This window comes from Protopterus annectens, chromosome 1.part0, assembly GCF_019279795.1.
Source record: "Protopterus annectens isolate FY-2018-M chromosome 1.part0, PAN1.0, whole genome shotgun sequence".
NCBI lineage: Eukaryota > Metazoa > Chordata > Ceratodontiformes > Protopteridae > Protopterus > Protopterus annectens.
Window position 1 is genome coordinate 1903137436 of NC_056725.1, and position 20011 is coordinate 1903157446.

General features: G+C 40.0%; 1 protein-coding gene across 1 annotated transcript in view; it reads right to left on the reverse strand.

The window, feature by feature from the left end:
* Nucleotides 1–20011, reverse strand: part of LOC122800795 (small integral membrane protein 10-like protein 2A) — a 162585-nt gene that overhangs the window by 114583 nt on the left and 27991 nt on the right. The gene's annotated exons all lie outside the window — the stretch shown is intronic.

Sequence of the window (20011 nt, forward strand, 5' to 3'; positions counted from 1 at the left end):
CACCTCTGAGTAATATGTATGACAAAGAATAATGTGACAGTGATTTCAGATGATCCTCATAGGACAGATGCCGAATACTTTGAATTCTCCTTGCGAGGAACTTTTGTGGTCCTTCCAATTGCTGCAGATACCAGGATTGTGAAAAGGTACATATCAAAAGGGGCGTTATACTCAATTACTGGCTCAATGAGGGAAGGGTGCAGGGATGGAGGCAGTTCCGTTACTTATGAGATGAGCAATACAGAATGCCTTTATTACCACTATGGAGACATGGTAATCAAAGGCAACCTGTGTGCCCAGGTCCTTTACCAATGAGTCCATGCTTGGGGTGTTTCTATTGATGTGGTAGATAGCAGGAACATCGCCCTTACTGAAAAGGGAAATGAGAATACTTTTTTTTTTTTTTTTGCATTGAGTTTAAGGCTGTGACTTTGGCATCAATCATTTGTTTGTGTAAGACCGTCTTGTATGATGCTGACATCATTTGGAGATTCTGACTGCTCCAAATTTGCAGTCATTAGCAAACTGCGTCAGCCACAGACCTTTACTTTTTGCTTGTACTTCAGAGAAATAGATTCTGAACAGTAGTGGTTCTAGGACTGATCCCGGTTGAACACCACTGGTTACGCATCTGCTGTTAGAGGTGGAGTCCCCTATTTTGACTGTATGGGTTTTACTGGTGAGCCAGTTAGCAACCCACCTAACAATATAAGGCTTGATACCTAGCCGGGCGAGTCTGCAAATAATGCCAGAGTGGAGAATAGTGTCAAAAACCTTGGGCAAGTCCAGGTAGGCTGCATGCACAGTTTTCCCCCTCATCCAGGGCTCTGGTGACTGTATCAAAAAAGTCCACCAGATTAATGTCTTTAGAGCGAGGCATAACCATAGGAAGTTACCAGGCTAATGACCCTAGGGCCCTTTTATGCCTAGGCAAGTTTTACCCTCATTTCCACGATCAGCACCTATCACCCCTGTCCAAAAGGGACACAGTTGGAACCCCTGGGGTGAATTTGCGGTTACCCATCCAATAGCCCAAACTGCGTTTGAAGAGTGCCAATGAGGTGGCTTTGCTCGACATAAAGCAAGTCTCTGTTCCAAAAGTGTGGAAACCTCTGGGAGACAAATCCATCCCTCCAGGAGGTTCTATTAATGTCACATACTACGTTAAGGCCTTTAGAGTGAGTTAATCTCATGTACCATTTGACTTACTGATATGCAGCATTTCCAATAAAGCAGGGTCAAAGATTGCCTTATATGCAAGGCAAAGATCTCCTCGGAGTAGTCTGTACGAAGCAGAATAAAGAGACAGCGACTTCAGATCAACATAGGACAGATGCTGATGACCATGTATTTTCCTTGTAAGAAACCTCTGTGGTTTCTCCAATTGCTGCAGGTGCTTGCAAAGGTATATACCAGAAAGGGCTTTGTACTCAATTTAGGGCCTGATGAGGGGTACAAGGAGGTTATAACTTTTTTTCTGGAGGCAATCCTCTTACTTATGAGATGAGCAAAGTAGAATGCCCTTCTTACCACTGTGGAGACATGGTGATCAAAAGTAAGGTTGCTGTCAACCTGTGCACCCAGGTCTCTCACCACTGAATGTGTACTTAGCAGGACCATTACTCTTACCGAAAGGGATGATAAACTCAATGCAAAAAAATGTGTTAAGGCCATGACTTTGTCACTAATCATTTGTTTATACAAGGCCCTCTTGTATGATGCTGACACTGTTTGGAGATTCTATGACCGTTCCCAGTTTGCAGTCATCAGCAAACTTTGTCAGCCATAGACCTTTAGTTTTAGCTTGTACTTCAGATAAATAGATTCCAAAAATAGCAGTGATCCCAGGACTGATCACTGTGGAACACCACTGGTTACAGGTCTACTGCTTGAAGTGGATTCCCCTATTTTGACCATATGGATTTTATCAGAGACAGTTAGCGACTCATCTAATGGTATAAAGGTTGATACCTAGCTGGGGGAGTTGGTCAAGGATGCCTGTGTGGGGGAATAGTTTCAAAAGCCTTGGCTAAGTCTAGGTAGGCTGTTTGTATAGATTTCCCATCAAGGGCCTTAGTGACCGTCTCGGAGAAGTCCACCAAGTTTAACACGCATAATCTCCCTTTGACAAATCCAAATTAAGTATGGTCAAGTGTTTGGAGATTACCTACATATCTTTGTTGATAAAGGTCCATAATGACACGCTCCATGACATTGCAGATAAGGCTAGTAAGGTTAATAGGGCTATAGCTCCTGGAGTCAATGGAAGCACCGCCTTTGTGCAAGGGGATAACAGTGGCCTTTTTCCATTCAGCTGGGACAAAGCCGCCGCTTAGACTAGGACTGAAAAAGAGTACCAAATGGTGTTGCTAATTCTTGTTTCAGCCCACAAAGGATGCAGCCAGGGATGTTATCGGGTCCCACAGATGCAGAGTTTTTGACCTTAGAGAGGATGTTCACGACCTTTGCTTTACAGATACAAGGTAAAGGACAGGTGGTAGGGATTTCATAAGTATGTGTGGTGTGGTCAGGGGAGTGAAGTTGTCACAGAACTTGTCAGCTAACAGGTTAGCAACATCCACAGGCTCAGTATACGTGGTATTATTAACTACTAGTTCGGCATAAATCTGGGTCTTTCCTTTTAGGTTACGGATGTTACTAAAAACACCTTATGGTTGTCCTTAGTTGAGGAAGCTAATTTGGATTCGTAGTTAACTTTGGAGAACTTCACAGAAAGTCTTGCTTGCTTGTTTAAGCTGAGGAGGGAGAGTTTCCAGTTTAGGGCTCACCCCTTTCTCAGACAGCAATTTCTTCCTCTTATTGTAAAGCCTATTAATGGCAGTTGTCCACCAGGCAGTTTCACTCTCCCTTAAGGAGCTTGTTTTGGTCCTATCAGGTATGGCAGAGTCAATGCAGTTATACAGGTGTTTGTATAAAGCATTTGTGTAGAATTGCCAGTTTCATCTGACGAGGGAGGTGCAGTGAAGCTATTTATACCATCCAGTAAGAGGTTATAATCTGCTTTGGAGAAGTTTTTTAGTGTAGTTGCTGCTGGGGGGGGGGGGGGGGGTCAGGTGTGATGGTTACTTCGAATGACAATGATCTCACCAGAGATGACCTCACAGTGGGGGATGCTACAGTGGTTCCCCCATATTGGTAAGCACCAGATCCAGGATGTTGGCACCCCTTGTAGGGGTGTCAATCAGCTGGTCCAGGGCTTTAGAGTTAATAAAGTTGAGCAACCTTTAGGCAAGTGATTTTGCGCACGAGTAATTTGCCCAGTCAATGGATGGGTAGTTAAAGTCGCTCAAAACCATGGTGTTCAGATGTATCTTGAGACTCAAGTAGATCCAAATGGTCTTGCAGCTGACAATGATTTGAATAGGCCCCCAGTTAATTCCACCTGAAGTATCTCCAGGGAATCATGCTGTCTAACCAAGCTGGAGGTGTACTTATCTTTAATGAATATTGGCACACTGCCTCCTTTAGTTTTCATGCCTTCAGTTTGTTAGCTGAACATTAAGAAGTAGATGATATTCTTTTGGCAATTAGCTGCTAAGTAGAAGGACTCGCTGACTACTGTCATTACACGTTGATCAAAGGAGAGGGAATTATCAACCCAAGTTCCAAAGGGTTAAACAATTCCCATTTTGCAGTGGAGTGTTGACCCTGAAAAAAATCAATACTTTGGCTTGCTATTTATATTAAGACAAACATGTATATATTTTAAGTTAACACAAACATATGCATTTAACAGGTCATGTTCCTGCTACAGAACTACTCTGCTCATTTTCCTGCTCACAGCATGTCAACACTATGGGAACCGCCAACTACGTGTAATCAAGGATCCCACATCAGCCTAAAAATGTTACCCATATCCTGTTAAGTTGATACTGCGAAATAAATATCTCACCTCATGTACTTCAGGGTAGGATGGCAAAAAGTGTATGCTTCTGTTACTAGAACAACCAAGGTGGTCAGATAAATATCAAACCACAACTCAGCTGCAACCCTAAAAGGCAGTATAAACAAAACTACTGCATGCTGATCTTGTGTGTAAACCTAATTTAAATGCCATCCAAATCTTAACCCATTAAATAAAGGTTTGTGTTGACTGATCCTACTTTTAAGCGAGAACCTAGCAAAATTTCAAGCCCCCATAAACCATGAGAACACTTCTGCCTATGCAGACCTGTTCACAGAAACCCTGTATAACCATGTTAATATCTGCACAGAGGCAGCTCTGCTCACCGGGAAGAAATACAGAACTAACTAAAAAAACAGCACCCTGGTGGAATCACAAAAATCAAGCGGTTGTAGAACAGGAGGAAGAAAATCACAGCAAAAATTAGGAGGTGCAGCACCTAGCAGCATAAAAGCACTCTCAAACTAAACAAACAACTCAGAGGACAAATACCAAAGCCATATTTTTAGTCAATTTGGCCTCCCAGGCCAAGGACAACCATAAAACATTCTTTAGCTATGTCTGCAACCTTAAAGACAGTACACAATTGTGTGCAGAGCTCACTGTAAATCGAGCCACCTATACTGAGCCATAAGATACAGCAACCCTCCTGGCTGATAAATTCAGCTCCAACTTTACTCCACTCTTCCCCTCAACCTTCCCTCAGGAAATATCATCAAATATAACCCCCCCTACTATCAACAGAGAACAGGTCCTTAATGGTCTCTCGAAGACAAAGAACACTGCATCAATGGGCCAAGACAATATCCCAGGATGCCTTCTAATAGAGAACAGGTCCTTAATGGTCTCTCGAAGACAAAGAACACTGCATCAATGGGCCAAGACAATATCCCAGGATGCCTTCTAAATAGTATGAAACACAATGCATCAAGGCCTCTGGAATTACTATTTAACTGTAGCCTCTGATCAGGCTCCCTGCCTTATGAATATAGAAAGGCAACAGTCATCCCTCTACAAAAAGGTGGGCCATCTACAGACCCTGGAAACTACCGGCCCATAAGTCTCACCAGTCTTAGATGTAAAGCCATGGAAAGAATTATAATGGAGATGATCAACAGAGATATAGTAAACCTCCAGACACTCGACCCAACCCAGTCTGGTTTTGTCAAGGGCAGATCATGCCTACTCAACCTGGTGGACTTCTTTGAGAAGGTCACCAAAGCAATGGATGAGGGCAAAATCATTCACACTGCCTAGCTTGACCTGGCCAAGGTCATTTGACACAATAAACCAACTTGGACAATATTGACAAACTCAGGAGGTTAGGTACAAACCTGTATGTCACCCGGTGGATAGCCAACTGGCTCACAGGACGCAGGAAGTTAGAACTGGTGATTCTACCTTTACAAAGAGGCTGGTCACAAGTGGAGTCCCTCAGGGATCAGTCTTTCGACTGCTCCTTTTTGGCATTCACTTCTCAGAAGTCAAGGCCAATGTCAGTGGTCTTTGGTAGACTAAATTTGCAGATGATTGCAAATTAGGAGCTGTATCCCCCACCGACATAAATGTTCTCCAGGAGGGGATGACACAGACAGACAAACAACTGGTATCAGAGCCATGGACTAAAACTAAATGCCAAGAAATGCATAATGGTATCTTTTGTGAAGATATCCATCCCTGGTAACTATCATACTGACAACACACCCCTTAGATTAGACCCTGTAGTCAGGGACTTAGGGACACACACAGACAGTAAATCTAGCCTTTAATCTTCACGTGCCTACAGTGGTGAGGAAATCATTCTATGTTGTTCAACTACAAGATATGGCATCTACACCCAAGAAAGTCATTGTTCCACTGTATTCGGCATTCATGAGACCTGTCATTCAGTACAATGCCTCCTTTGGTATGTACCTAGCCAGGCAATCCAATAACTGGAACGTCCAACAGAGGTTCCTCACCAAAAGATACAGGGCGTAAGTAATATGTTCTATGCATATCCCTGTACTCTGTCTCCTACAGGCTTTTGAGGAGAGATCTATGCATGGCATACAGGGAATTGTCAGACCCCACTCTGATGAAACTCTTGCATATCCACAAAACAAACAGCACCAGTATTACCCATTCTATAGACTTAAACAATGCCTGTGATATAAATAGGACCTGCTAGAGATAGGTATGTATCCCAGAGACTACGCCGTCTGTGGAACAAGCTCCCCATTAACGTGAAGCAGAGTTCCTCCCCAACTCAATTCAAGTAGAACTTGGACAACTGGATGGGAGACTGGAAATTCATCCCTGGTTTGGCACCTATGTCTCTAATGGACACAGGTAACCTGTAAATGGTTCATCTCCCATGCCCATGCTTACACTTATCAAAAGTATCAGAACTTGTCAGAGATTTGGGATGCATGACTAGGTTAAAAAGGCCCTTGTGGTCGTTAGCCTAGTAAACACCTATGTTCCTATGTACTGACAACTCTTTCACCAAGTGCTGATAAATCAAAAAATAAATACAAGAAACAGCTGAAGCAACTTTCAGCAGACCACTGAAGTAAGTTTTTTATTGCAGGTGGACAAGCACCCCTGCAACCTCCACACTCCCCAAAACTTGTATACACCTACAGTTTACCTTTACATTGTCGATCCCAATATGGGCGAAACTACTTCCGCGAATACCGAAGTGCGAATGTCTCCGTCGAATTCCGAATAAGCGAACAAAACCTCTCCCCTTTTTGACCCATGGTAGCACTGGTGTGGAGGTGTGGCGCAGCCAGAAATGTCGAAATTCGACATTTCCGACATTTAAAATTTTTTGCGGTTTTAGTTCGCTTAAATAAGTCGATTAAGTGGCCGGTCAAAGTGCGATTGACGATATAAAGGTAAACCTACACCTACTCTGAGGTTGCACAACAAGGGAGAAAAAAGAAAGTTTTACTGTTAGTGAAACTTGTTCTGGCCAAATTACCTCAATTTGTGCCATCACTTAAAGAGACATCAATAGCTTTACATGCTCCTGAAAATAATGCTAAAGCAGATTCTTCATTTTATTCCAAAGTGTAAAACATCCAGAAATACCCTTAACTTCATCTCAATCCGAAAATCTAATCGAAGTCCTAACCCTCACTTTAACCCCTCCCTTAACCATAACTTCATACAGGAATTCATTAAGATGATGAATTCGGAAAGGTATAGAAGGGTTGCTGCATGCAAGACATGTAAAGCCTTAATAAAACAATCTAATTAGGATGTTGATTCCAAATTCAATAAGAGTTCAGTTAAAGTCACAAGGAATCTTAACCGTAGAGCTGTGAGTGAGGTAGAACCAGATTGGAACCCCACTGAATTACATTCAGTAAAGGTGCAACAGAAGTGTCAGCATTTCCACAGGCCATAAAATATTTACTTTCTCTAACAAATACAAAAGGGTCTAGTTCAATAACCATACTATGAGTTGTCTTTCACCAAGCATGTTTTCCCACAGGAGCCTTGTCAACAAAAAGTCCTGTCTTCTCATGACTGCACAGTCCGGATAAAAGGGTGTAAGTGAAAAAGAAAACATCTGATAAAAGGTCTATAATCTTATTTTAAAATTTTAATTTTGTTACAAAAACTGACAGACCACAGAAGCCATATCGATGTGCCTAATCTAAAGCAGACTTGTTCCTGATGTATTAAAAGAACACCACTAATTCCGTAAAACAAAGGGAAAGGAGATGTGCAAAGCTCGAACACTGCATCCTTGCTTGCTGTGAGTTAGTTAGAAAAGCTTTGGTTTCCGAGTGTTTATCATAAAATACATTTTGAGGTAGCTCAGAATTCTCAATTCTCCCTTTGCAACAGATTACATATTTTGACACCTTAAAATTACCTCCTCTTCTTAAACTGCCGGCAATTCTGAAAAGCACCCATAGCATGTTTTTCCCCCACTGCTATTATGAAAAATACTAGACATAGAGCCAGTCAGTTTACATGAATGAAATTATATAAACTTTACTAACAATTTTTTTTCAAAAGGGTAACTACACCCAAAACTGAATATAATGTTTTTACATCATATTTTAAAATCTCAGCAGTACTAGTATACTTGTATCAGTCTGACTGATATTATCTTATCATTTGTAGCAAAATGATCGAATGGGGGTTATCTTGCCATTAGGATTTCCCTTTACAACCAGTATGTCTTGTTTTCACAATCCCACAGACACCACCACACCCGGAGACACACCCACACAGTACATTAGAGATGCATAAAATTAATTTGTAGTAATAGTACTGTTGGCTTTTTTATATGAATGTCTCTGGAAAAATGTCAGCTTATCTTTTTCAGTTTTTTCTGCAGTGACCAGCCCCCAAACAATCTTTTATTAATACATTTGAATTTCAGGCATTTAACTGCCTTTCGCCCTCATAAGTGCGAGGTATCACTCTTCCACACTAAGAGGTAAGGCGATGGCCATCTGTGGCTGACAACTCACACATGAAAGATTGACTGGGCAACCTTCTTAGAAATGTATATACTTTGGAGTCAACATCCTAATTGCATTGTTTTAAGGCTTTACGTGTCTTGCATACAGCTACCCTTCCACACCTTACCGACATCATCGTCTAATGAATTCCTGTATGCTGCAACTAATGCTGTGACAAATATGAAATCGAAATAATTTGAGATGTCATAGACAGCCAACCAAGTGTGCACTGATCCGGCAAAGCAAGTCAATAGTTTCTTTTGCTATTGCAACGATCTAGTTGTGTGTTGCACGTTAAAATAGAGAGAACATTATTGTAATTTAAACACTTAGGTCAGCAACATTGCTATGTACATTTTATTCTTTTATAGTTAGCAGTAAATATTACTACTTTCTTGTAGAAAAGTGTTTAAATTATGTTTGTGGACAATATTTTTCTGGTTTGGCATGGGAATGATGTAGACTTGCAGAATTTCTTTAGCTATTTGAACAATACTGTTGAGTTCCTAAAATTTGAAATGAGTTTTTCTGAGGTTTCTCTGAAGTTTCTAGCTGTGGGTTGCAAATAACAAGCTCTGGATTACAAACTTGTACATATAAAAAGGAGGTACAAGTTAATAAATATTTGCATAAAATCAGTATGCATGCGAAAAGAACCTTTAAAGGTGGTGTTAAGAGGCAATATTTGTGGGCTAGTAGGTTAAATACAAAAATGGATGCATGTGAAATGCAGATGCAGGAAATGACAAACAACTGGTTAGAAAGCGGCTATAATATGAGTGAATTAGAAATGGCTAAAAATAGTGTAATACAGCTAAGGGATTAGAGGACTAAACCTTATTTCTCCACCCAAGGGAATGTTAATTCTGGTGATGAAAATCTCGCCCCCCTCACAACCACCAAGATATCTGATGACTTTCAGTAGAGCCAGTGAATCAAAAGAGCATGTTATTAACAGCAACTGGGACATCTTGAAGGCCATACCTGGCCGTGAAAAATGGCTCCCAAAAAAAAACCCTATTTACTTATCGCAATTGTGACAACTTAAAGAAGCTTTTATGCTATAAGGACTTTTCGTTAAACAACAGATCTATCCCTACATTTAATAAAAAGGGAACTTTTCCTTGTCACAGTTGTTCATGTCATTCCAATATTAATCAACAAAATTTATACATCCTATTAGTGGTAGAAGGTGCACCTTCCATTGTACTGCTACATGCAACACATCATCTATTATATATCTGGCTACCTGTAATAAATGTGTCAGCTTCTATGTTGGGAAATTAATGAGAAGACTAAGAGATAGGATAATAGAGCACAGGTCGGACATACGCAGGAAACGTCTTACAAACTCTTTGGCCCGACACACTGAAGAAAATGATGATACACATCAGTTTAGTATTAGAGTTATGCACATTATATATTCAAATGTGAGACATGGGGATATAATTAATTAATAATGTGGATACAAAGGAGTATGAATGGAGTATCCAGGTCTCAATAAACAGGCTGCACTAAAACCAATTCTAAAAGCCAAGCAACAGAAAGTAAGAAAGAAGTAGATTTATAAGAAGGCTATAATATTTAGACATTTCTATTTCTTTATATATGTACATTTTATATATATATATATATATATATATATATATATATATATATATATATATATATATATATATATATATATATATGTTTATGGAGAACTATCCTTTTAAGAAGACTAATTGTTGATTTTAACTGCTTCTTGGTAGGCTGACTGTGTCATGTGATGTAATTAAACTGTATTTAAAAATGTTGTTTTTATGAAGTTTGTATGTAAGACACTGAAGAAGGATATTTTTATCTGAAAACTTTTTATTAAAGTATTTGACGGTGTGGAGTTCTACATTTTTTCTTGCTTTAAGCTATAGAATAAGCTACCCATCTATGTGAAACAGAGTTCAACCCCTGACATATTCAAAAGAAACCTTGATCAACTGTATGGGACATTGCAAATTCACCCCCGGTCTAGCCTCCACGTCTCTGATGCCAGAGGTCAACCGTAACTAAATTAATCCCTAGCTAACATACCCCCCAATAACCACTAGCTACCACTTTACTAACATACCCAGTCATATTGGCAACCAAGAACACAGGGACAAAACTGGGTTGGCTTGCATGGTTAGGCTTGTAAAGACCCTGGTGGTCATTAGCCTCGTATAAAGCTATGAACCTATGAAAACAGAAGGCACGGGCTAAGACATGCCCATTTAAATTTCAATCCAAAAAACCTGAGATGAAAGTGTCAAAATAATTGCTTGTTTTCTGAAGGTGACTTAAGCACACCAAAACATTTAAAAAAAAAAAAAAAAAAAAAAGAAGAGGTATCTGATTTTTAAATGACTGACTCGTGGTGACAAAATGGATAAAGTGAACTATCTACGCAGTTTCATTTAACATTGTTCTAGTTCACGCCACTGTATTTTAAGCAGCACTTATGAAATGTCCTACTTAGAACGTCTGTATCTTCATGCACAAGTGTTATCAGCCACTGGGCATTTACTGTACTTAACTGGTTCTTTGTTGCTATGCAATGCAAGTGTCAGGAAAGGTCTGTTTTCCAGCTCTGGTTTCTAAGGAGAGTAACAGAAGCAGCTGTCACACACAGCCTATGTGGTTATTAACAACTGCTGGAAAGGATTCCTTAACTAACAGAAGTATATAAGCTACTAGTTTTAACAAAAGGTTTCATGATTAGCAGGTGTGTGGTTCTAGTAACAATTCATTTTCACTTGATAGGATTTCTTTCTGGTATGGCATACTTTAAACAAAGAAGCTTGGGGAAAATTACTTACGAAGCAAACTTGTTTTGTCTACTTGCTACTATTTTGCCTATTTGCTACTATTGAATAAACATTAAGACAACAATACATACAAATTACATACAAACATATGTATACAAACACTATGCATTGCTTATATGTATATAAACTGTGTATGCTTGGAGAATTAATACATAAAACACACACACACACACACACACACACACACACTTGGTGATATTACACACATGCAGGCCAAGTCATATATCCCCGTTTTTTTTAAACAAAAAAGTATTCCTTGACTACAACAAAACTGCATTACAATGAGGGCAAGGAAATTCCACACCCACAATGTTGTGCAACTTCACAGTTAGTATATTTAGGAGGAGTGAGACAGTTCACCACATGGAGCTGGTAGGCAAGATTAATCCTGTAAAAATGCTGACAACTTGAGAAGCTGACTTCTTTTCAGCAGATTTAGTTAAGACTAATATATGTGTATGTGTATGTGTGTGTGTGTGTGTGTGTGTGTGTGTGTGTGTGTGTGTGTGTGTCTGAACCCATGTCGACAAGTGTATATGTATATTACCTGGGTCTACTACCGGAGCTTGAAATTACACTATTTCGAAATCCAGTAGTAGATTCCCACTAACGCGAGAGTGCACTTCACCGAAAGTGCACTTTCACAAATACCACTTGAGCGAATGGCTACGGAACTTAGGATTACGGCTTGGGTTAAGCATAGTGGATAGCTATTAGGACTACCCACTATCCTTAACCCAAGCCCTAACCCTAAGGTCCATGACTACCGCACCACAGGGGAGGAAATTGTATGTCCTCCACAGTGCAGTAGTCACGGACCTATGTCCTCCACTGTCGTGCAGTAGTCACAGACTTTATGGTTAGGGCTTGGGTTAAGGATAGTGGATACCTACTAGGGCTATCCACTAGGTATCCACTATCCTTAACCCAAGCCCTAACCCTAAGGTCCGAGACTACCGCACCACAGTAGAGGACACTGCCCGTTCGTTCTAGTGGTGTTCGCGAAAGTGCTCTTTCAGTGAAGTGCACTTTCGCGTTAGTGGGCATCTACTACTGGAATTCGAAATGGTGTAATTTCGATCTCTGGTAGTAGACCCATATTATATACATGTACATACACAGACACACACACATATACACATACATAAGTTTTATAAATATTTAAAAAAGAAATGGGCAAGGAAAACTGGCTAGAATGCTAGGCACCTGCGTATGAAATCTGACCCATGCAACGGAAAAAGCTACAGCAAGCCACCTAGAGCTTGCATTCAGTCACAGATCTGAACCCTCTCACTGATGCCACAATCTAAACTGTCACCATCCTGCAAACTCTGAAAAAAAAAAAAAAAAAAAGACTACACAAAATCACAAAGAAGTATATGATAAATCTGCATAATGAGTAACACAGAAACAGAAACTTATCAGGAATGTGACACAATTTAAACATACTATACAATAATAAAAGAAATAAAAAAACTCAAATTCAAGAAAATTACCTGATCAAGAAAATTAAAAAAAGATCTAAAAAAAAACAGGAAATGAAACAGTGTAGTAAGTGACAGGCGAACATTAAACAAAAGCAATGGTTACAGAAAGAGCTACTCCAACATAGGAGTCAAATTACAGACACACACACACACACACACACACACACACACACAAGACTCAGGCAGACATTTTTTTTATCCAAGACATAAACTAAAGTAAAGCACTACACGAATACACATACATATTGAGATATAATTAAAGCCACACACAGACAGACGTGCTACTGCAGAAATTCAATTATATAAAGGCAAAAGGCATACCATCAGCTAAACCAACCCATCTAAATGATGGGGGTGAAGTGAACACTAAATGATGGGTGAAGTGAACACTAAATGATGGAGGTGAAGTGAACACTACCGCTTACAGTGTTTTGCAGTGCTTGCAATTTGCTCCTCAGATGATTACACTTCTGAGTATTTTAAATGATATCAGTTAAACCAACTTTTAAAATGATGGGAGAGCACTACTGCTTATAAATGTCTCTTTCAGCTGTTGGAGTAGTCAACAAATGATTAGTCTTGTGAATATTTCGAGTCTGTGCTTTCTGGCAGACAAGTGTACTAATTTTTGAAGGACTGTACTACTTGTGTGGAACTCTCCTTAAGTGGACTCATTCACTTGCCAGAACTCAGTTGAGGCGCTGTAGGATGTTAATATAGATTTTATAAACTGGCCTGTGCAGCAGCACACACTTATTCATAATGTAATGTGCAAGCTAGGGCATATGCATGGAGCGAGACAACGAAAAAAGGAAAGAAATGAAAAAAATTTCACACTAAATACAGACAATAACCACATCCAAAAAGCCCCCTACAATCTCCATACCAGCTAACTGTGCATGTGCACACACACACACACACACACACACACACGCGCACCACACACACACGCGCACCACACACACACGCGCACCACACACACACACACACACACACACACACACACACACACACGTTGCACAACAATGGAAAAAGGCATGTACCCTTTCCTGGTACAACTTCAATTTTGTCAATATGTAGTGATTGGATATTTTTAGCTGTCGATGTGAAGGGGTTTAGGTATTTTTCTGTCAATATTTTGGAACTACAAGCACTCACGTACACAAATTATACATTATCCATACATGTACATGTGCACATATGCTTAGATATAGATCCACACACGCATATATAATGTTCACTATCTACTGTATCAATCTTTGAAGCTATTATACAACAAATGTTTATTAATTACTTAAGACTACAAATTAAAATTACCTGCACTAATCTTAACTGGATGTCCATCCTTAAAGGAAAGCTAATGTCTCTTTTAAATTCCTCCAACTTATTTGAAATGATCGCATACAGAACAAAGTTTAGCCATATCAATAAGATTATTTAGGGGATGTGTGGATATCACAAATTTGACCACCAAACATGCATAGCTGCACATGCTGCACAACAAAATGAGTGGTCATTGTCCTATCATGTCCTGAGTCTGAAGGAAATTAATCAGGCGCCATAACATTGTTATTCACTTAGCAACAACTAGTAGACACTTTTTACAAGCAGAGTCACATCTAACTAGCGTACCCACCCTACCTTGACCTCAATCTTTTATAACATACTTCGTTAAAATTTAAGAATAAATTACTTGCACTAGCAAGGAAGACAAAAAAGTAGTCTTTCCGAGTTACCAACCTGACACAAAAGTAGTATGTCTTTCGGCTTTTCCCGGTTAGGGGTCGCCACAGCGGAACTCCAGTCCGCTAATGATTGGCAGTAGATTTTCAGAAACGTCAAGGTGCCAGCTCGACGTTCAACCTTCAACGAAGGTACGCCCATTTACGCATGTCTTTCAAACGCCCACCCAACCGCGAGGAGGACATGCAGACTCCACACAGAAGGCACTCCAGCAGAGAATCGAACGGGAGAACCTCTTGCTGTGAAGCAACTCTACCACTGCACCACCGCGGATCCAACCTGACACAAAAGTAATGGTTGCAAAATAGAAAAAAGAAAAATGTAATTCTAAGTTACAATATTACCCAAAATGTTCTAGACAAATCCAGACAAACAATGCCAAAGCCTATCACTTCAAAAGATCTGCGCACAGTGCATTTGAGTGACCTTCAGAAATCTTGGCCCCAAGTAAAGTACTTAGTTCTAGCAAAAACAAAGGCACCATTATGATATGGAAGAGCCATCAAGATTAACAGATTATTCCTCTCCTTAGGGTTACATACTCACTTTAACACTCAGAATTCAATTAATCCAGCTCTGCCACTGCCTAGTATTTTACACTGCACACCCCCTTTTTTGTTAAGTAAAAGTGAAATGCACCTTAATTTCTCATATAACATCATAATCCTGGGCCAGCTCCCCAGTGCCCCACTTCCAAATCGGGTTTACCAGCTTATCTCCTACCCCCCAGACTTGCTCCATTATTGCTCGGGCCAATCATCGATCATAGATCCTGTGGGAGTTGGGGGGGGGGGGTGGCCATCTTTGCATCTGTCCATTTTTTTTCTTTTTTTTTTATATGCCCTACCCACTTTCTCTTCCCACACTCATCGACTATGCCTCCACTCTCTGGGTGACAACTGACAAATGCCCTTCCACTCAGGACAGGCACACCCATCCTTCCCCGCTACTCCATCAATCACCTGGCCCGTAATCAGGGCTTTAACCCTCTATGCCACTGAAATGTCTCAGTAAGTTTTATATGTACCTCTCAAATATGGATAAGGACTTATTGACTAGTGCAAATTTCATAGACTCAAAAAGGAAATATCAAAACAACTGACCACACACACTTGTCAGATCAAACTAAGTAAAATTGTTTTATCTTCAGAAATAACTTTACAGTTTGTGGTTACTAACAGATCAGTCACTATTGTTGGAAATAAACATGAAGAATCACTACAAGCGTCCCAAAAGGTTCTATGTTTGGTCCTCCAGCATCTGTATCTATACAAAGATATACATATATACCTATACAAATCTATCAATTTAGATATCTAGACATAGGTATACATTTATATATTAGTTTAAAATACAACATTCATTCAATGATTTGTCTTTAAAACAGGGAAACAAATTCATAAAAATGATAATAAACCTCCTATAAAACATCTAAGGGAGGTGACTGGGAGACAAACTTGGGAGCACAGGGAAATGTACTGGCAACTTAGGCTTAACATCACAGCTCCCCCGGGGCTAAATGAGTTTGTATCAATGGTCCCAGTTTTGAAAATGAGGTTAGCAAAGCTGCAGCACTTGGTTTACAGGAAGAATATGTGCACATTCACATTTATATTTGTGTCCATAGTACATCATTTTTTAAATTTATGGTATTAAAACTACAATGGCTGGATGTGTTACAGGAGATTTATCATCATTTTTATGAGTTTGTTTTTCTGTTTTTAAAGACAATTCACTGAATGAACGTTGTATTAATGGACCATATGACTTTAAAATTCTAAAAATTTTAAGTGGTGGAAATCAATAAAGGTGATTGGTTAACAGATGTATTTTAAGGAACGACTTGCTTTGTTCTGATGAAGTTGTGTATTGACAAGAAGACAGTGCTTAAATATAGTTTTTCTTATTGTTTTCCTTATTCAACAGGATTTGGATTGGAGTCTTGCCTTTTGTCCTTCAAGCTGCTTAAAACACTGTTTTGATGGTTGTTGAGTGTTCCACCATTCTTTTGTTTCAGCTGGACTATCCCAGGAATACAAATGTCAATCAATAAATGATGTCTGAAAAGATGTGCCAGTAAGCCATCCAGTAACAATACATCCAGCAAGGTCTGGTCTCCCTTGTTCTTGGCGAATGATGAAGAGGTTCACATCACTTTTTTTCTCCAATCCCTACATCGGGCCCTTCTACAGTTTTGTTTTTTTTTAACTTTTATTGATCATAGTCAGTTCATTCCATCCGTGCGGTTATCAGTCCTCCTAGTAATACAAGAGGAGCACACAGCAGTTCCGTTTAACTTTCCTTCTACTGAAGATTCCCACCAATGTAATCTCTATAACAGAAGGTGAATTATTCAGCTCACTTTATTAATGGGGGGGGGGGTCAAATATCAGGAAAGAAAATATGCTAGATGCTATCCCGGTTAATAACGACATTGCAACAGGAAACATTTCCATTCAAAAAGAATTCAGCAGTTGCCCCAGGCTTGTGAACTGTCTTCCTGCCCTATCTCTACCTGCTACTTTCTGCTAGCTTTGCTCTCTGCTACCACTTACCTTCACTACCACTTACCTATCTCCCTAGACCTACTCCTTCTCAACTAAGGTACCCAGTAGTTAGCTGCTTACTGTTAGGTTTTTGCTGACTTACTCACTTACCTGTTTGAACTTGGCTTTAAGCCCCTTAATCTATCTGCACCTAGATCATACTTTCTGCCTTCACCCATATTAACTACTCTAACCCCTGCTTGTACCTGCTCGTTTCTCTACTCCCTCCCAACGTAGTACCTTCACCTCCACTTTCCACTTAAACCTCTGTTTACACCAACTTGGTCCCCCCCCCTTCTTATATAGAACCGCATGATAATCTGTGCTAGTGTAACTTAATAGCCCCTCCTGGTCTTATTGGCCACCATCTTTTCCCCTCCCCCTCCCACCTCACATCCTTTCTACTCCTATAAAACCCTGTTATCTGGCAAGCCGGCATCTTTACTATTAGGATCTGATCCCCCGGCTGCTGTGTGTACCTGGCCCCAGCGTCTCAAACTCTGTAAGTTGCTGTGTATTATTACTGCATAACTTTATTGCCTGGATAATCTGTTTGGCTTTAGCTTTGTTTATGGTTATTAGGACACAAGTGATATGCTGTCTACAGTGTAATAATTATATAGTATTCTGAGTCATGTTTTTATAAGGGACATCTGCACTAATTACTGGGCGTACCACGTGGTGTTGTAGCAGCCTACCTCGCATCTGTGAGTACAAGTTTGAGTTTACCAGTTGTATATTACTGCCATATAGATGGTTAGGACTGCTCGGTTCTTGTTTTAAACAGTGCTGTAGGCTTCTGTAACTGAACAAGCCTGTTTTATGGTCTTACCCGGGTTAACCTCATAGTTTGCTAGCATTGTGTCTGGCCGTTAGATATCATATGTACACTAGATATCATATGTACACTATTTGAGTTAATATTAGCTTGCACGCATCTTACTGTACACTCAACCTTACCAGGTTGTGTGGGTTTGATTCGTGCTTTGCCCCCTATACTACTTTGTGTTTTCCCCCAAGTATTTCCAAGCAATTAACCCCTACCTGTAATTGAAAAATGCCTTACACTATTTTTGGTGTACTTAGTAAACGTTTTACTTTAGCGTGCTGCTGGCCAAAGGTTCAGCACATCAAAATATAGCAAGAGTAGCTATATTCTGCTGCTTCAATATCTTGAAAGCATATTTTATTGATTTTTTTTCTAGATATTGTGTATTTGCCAATAGTTAAGGAGCGCCGCAAAGTGGACATTTTCCACGGTGGATGGAACCAGAGCCTTCGCTCCTTATGCAACAAGAAAACGGCATACTTTTTGCCCTGTCCTCGAGGCTTACTATTGAACGCCTGATCATACTGAGCTATTGATAAAAGCTGAAGTACATTAACTGGAGAAATAGTGTGTACATCTGTTGCTTTCTAATAAAGAAAGCTATTCATTGCAGTACAGTAACTGTTGAAATATTGTGTACAACTGTTGCTTTCCAATAAGGAAAGCTATTTATTGCTCCGCTCTATCTAGCGAACAATAGACAATAGTGTGTTTTGACCAAAAGTTAAGGAGCGCTGCAAAGTTGTCTTTGTCCGTGAGCGACAGAACTCGTGTCATGGCTCCTCGGCTAACAAGCGAAACGGCTTATGTTTTCTTTGGCCTCAGGGCTTATCGGTTCTCAGCTTCCATGACTGCCTGTATCAGTGCTTGGGCTAGTACTACGAATTGAGCGTATGCTCAGAAACATAGTAGTATCCGCTAAATTTTAATACAGCACTGTTAAGTCAACAAAAGAACATAGCCTCCCCACTTAACCTATTATATGTTAGTTATTCACTATCTTGGTTGCATGGCATACAACTGTACTGCTTACATGCTAGCTTGGTAAGGTGCTTAAGCAAGGACTGCACTATTTCTCACTAGCTTCTCTTGTAATTAACTACCTTAACTTGCTGCTTATACCACTCTGAACCTAGCTCCATACTGTAGAATTTATTTATGTATTTCCTAGCTAGACTGTTGCACACTGCTTAGACCTTTCTCTACTTGTATGAGTACTCTGTACCTTTTGTTAGCTTGAATAGGTGCTGGGATGCCTTGCATTCTATCTGCTAACTTTGCAATGAATGTTTTTCAACTGTTTGTATGAACTAAACTGCTCTGAGTAATACCCCAACTGTATTTTTAAATACCTGTTAGCTTGTCCGAACTGCATACTCTGTGTGTATTACCCTATCATTTAAATGTCTTTCTTACCCCTTCACAATTTTTTTTCTTGTCCCCACTGTTCCTAGGTTTGAAACTTCTATCCTATACCAATACCTTATGAACATACCTACCTGGTGAAAGGACTCCCTGCAAACCAAATCCATACAACTCCTCTATAGCATAGAGACTTGCCGTCCTGCTTAATGAACCCCATTCACTAGGAGGCAAGAAAGTATGTGTTATCAAATAAAGTGGTAATATTTAAACACTTGCTAAATATCTTAGCCAGGATACCCAACAGCCATTCCCCCCTCTCTATCCCCTAGCATTTAGATGTTTTATCACTCCTGTGCTGTCTCCTGAAACTATCCTTAGGAACCTTCCAAAACCTTGGAACATCTCTCTCTGCTCACTTGCCTCTGTTGTTATAACTCTATCTGACCTGATCTCTGCTACCACTTACCTTCGCAACCACTATTACCAATCTCCCTAGACCTACTCCTTCTCAAACTAAGGTACCCAGTAGTTAGCTGCTTACTGTTAGGTTTTTGCTGACTTACTCTCTTACCTGTTTGAACCCACTCCGTTCGCCCTGCGGGCTCACTCCGCTCCCCTACCCTAACCCCAATTCCCACCCCCAGGGGTCCTAACAATAAACCTCCTGTGGCCACACCCCCACTCAACCAATCTCATCCTCCTACTCATTACATCCTAACAAACCAAACTCACCACTTAAAGATACTCATTACTTCTAGTAGTACTTATTCAATTTACAAACTCTATATCCCAACTTACTACTAA